Source organism: Octopus bimaculoides, chromosome 3, assembly GCF_046866305.1.
Source record: "Octopus bimaculoides isolate indiv1 chromosome 3, ASM4686630v1, whole genome shotgun sequence".
NCBI lineage: Eukaryota > Metazoa > Mollusca > Cephalopoda > Octopoda > Octopodidae > Octopus > Octopus bimaculoides.
The window spans coordinates 28166449-28169002 of NC_142930.1; the positions used below are offsets into that span (position 1 = coordinate 28166449).

General features: G+C 33.8%; 1 long non-coding RNA gene across 1 annotated transcript in view; it reads right to left on the reverse strand.

Annotated features, from left to right (window-relative positions):
- Window positions 1-2012, reverse strand: part of LOC128247421 (uncharacterized) — a 9780-nt gene extending 7768 nt beyond the window's left edge. Inside the window, exon 1 of the long non-coding RNA XR_008263807.2 lies at window positions 1719-2012. This is a non-coding gene — a long non-coding RNA (uncharacterized LOC128247421). The remainder of the gene's footprint in view (window positions 1-1718) is intronic.
- Window positions 2013-2554: the final 542 nt, after the last annotated feature.

Sequence of the window (2554 nt, forward strand, 5' to 3'; positions counted from 1 at the left end):
TCGTGCCCTAATCTATTTGAATTGGTTTACATTAATTAATTTTATCTTCACTGTTATCTGTGACGCATATATCCATGAATTTTGTATGACGCAGCGCATTTTCTGAGACGTTGCATTCAACAATGACTATTTTATAGCAATGCAAAAATTTATACGCATAAACATAAATTTATGCAGATTTCAAAGAATTAATGAGGCAATCATAAATATCCGCGAAGTTTTTAAGCGTGATGCAGTACATTAGGTTTAACTTACGTGAAGGTAATTTCTCCTAGTTCATACTAACAAAATGCGAACGCGAGTTTTCTACGCTCCAATATAAAAAATATATACCCATTAATATATTATGAGATGTTATACGTTTTAATCAAAATAGCTGTTAACTTGTGCATGATTCAAACATCGTGTTTCATTCAAATTATCACTTTAGCAAGATTTCGCTTCGACTGCCGAAATTAAATTACACAAATATATCTACACAGACATTAATGCGAAACCAACAACACTGTGTGTATATGGTCATGCAGAGAGAAGCGAAGACACACAAAAATGTAAAAGGGTAAGTATTTGTGCATGCGTGTGTGTTTGTGAATGTGCTTACATATAAAATATATGGAAATGAAAACTGTTGAGTTACATGGTTATTAGAAGAGATATCATCATTGCACACTGGTGCAGTTATCGAGAAGAATATTATTGTGGTGATCACAATAACTACAAAGCTATTTTCTGTAAAACCAGTCTCCTATTTCAAATATTATATAGCTGCTGGGCTTACTCATTTTAAATCTATTTTCAGATTTCAAATACCTTCTAAGCTGTTGAAGGTAATTTATTACTGTACCTTTTCAAAGACTGTCTTCCTATCTTTCTTTTTTCGTTCAGATATAAATTATAAATCCATTCTTCAGATTTTAAGTAGCTACTAAGCTAGTTTATGTCAATTTAATACCATATCCTTTCAAATTCTTTCTCATAGTATTTTCATTTTATTCTTTAGATAGAAGGTTTATTGTATGCCTGTATTATTTCATGTACAATATTTTAATGTAAAGATGTTACACATTTTCTAAACATTCACCGCTGGGATTATATTAGAAAAATTAATTATCATTCCGCACTATAGCATATGTCCGAAAGTAACTGCAATCACATTGGCTTTATGTTATCCGATGGTATTGAAATGTAAATGACGGGTGAGCTTCATGTGATTTATTTACTGGATTTATCCTTTCTTTCGTTTAAAACATGTGAAGTGCTCCCCACCTTTATTTTCATCTGAAGATTTAAAATACTGTCTACTAACCTCCCTCTCTCTCTCTCCCCCTCTCTCTCATGCATAAATGGTTTTCTTACTTGGAACATCCATGGCAGCAGAGGATTTCTGAATGCCATTAATATAGTGAAGTGTGATTTTTTAAAACTGTATCGAAAATTGAACTTATTTGAGATGGCTCCGAACTAGAGAGTGCACATATAATTCTGCATTAGAGTATCAATAATGAAGAAGCTGACAAATACATGAAAATCAGAGGCTCCTATACATTTATTTCTACCTGAAACTGCATCATTAAATAATTTCAGATAAGAAAATGGTAATAATAACCATGAAAAATAGTTAAAATTGTATTGAAAATAGCAATTTAGGAACGTCGTGGTATAGAAAACATTACGTTCGGAATAAAGTATTAAATATAAGAGATACAAATTAATCTAACCTTATTTGAATGAGGAAATCAATGAATATTATTCTCTTGTATATGGCAGCGAACAGGCAGAGCAAAATGCTTAGTGGTATTTCGTCCGCTTTTATGTTTTGAGTTCAAATTCTGCCGACTCTGCATCTCATCCTTTCGGAGCTGATAAAGTAAGTATTAGTTGAAGACTGGTGTCAATGTAATTGACATGCTTCTTTTCTGTAATTGCTGGTCTAGTTCCAAAATTTAATTCCCGATTTTTACCTCTAGCACTAATGGTAGCGGTCCGGAAGAATCGTTAACTCGCTGACTAAAAATTCGTAGCACCATTCCGCCCGTCTTTTTGTACTGAGTTCAAATTCAGCTCTAGTCGACTTTGCTTTTTATCTTTTTGAAGACGGTAAAATGAGTACTAGGTGAGCGCTGGGGTTGACGTAATTGACTTTTCTAGTTTCAAATATTGCTGGTTTTGTGCGAAAATTTAGTGTTTATTGCTGGTGATATATGAATAAGTGAGTGAGTGAGAGATAAGAGCACGTAAACTAAGTGGCACTGAGGTGCAAAATCACAAAGCCCAATAAACACATAGCTACTCGTCTGATAAGTGTATGTAGGCACATGCCACCCAACCCCATATGCCCGATGTGGGGATATCTAATGTCATACTTTTTCATGAATGGCTTATGCACTATGTTGTTTGCATTATCGTGGAAGACGATAATGCAAATACGAGTGACCACTTATCGGCGCTTGTTCTGAAAAACTTGGCGTAATATTTCCAACTGACGAATAATACTTCTCCGCATTAACTGTTTTGTTTTGGTTTAACAACTCATGATACACGAACACATCATATC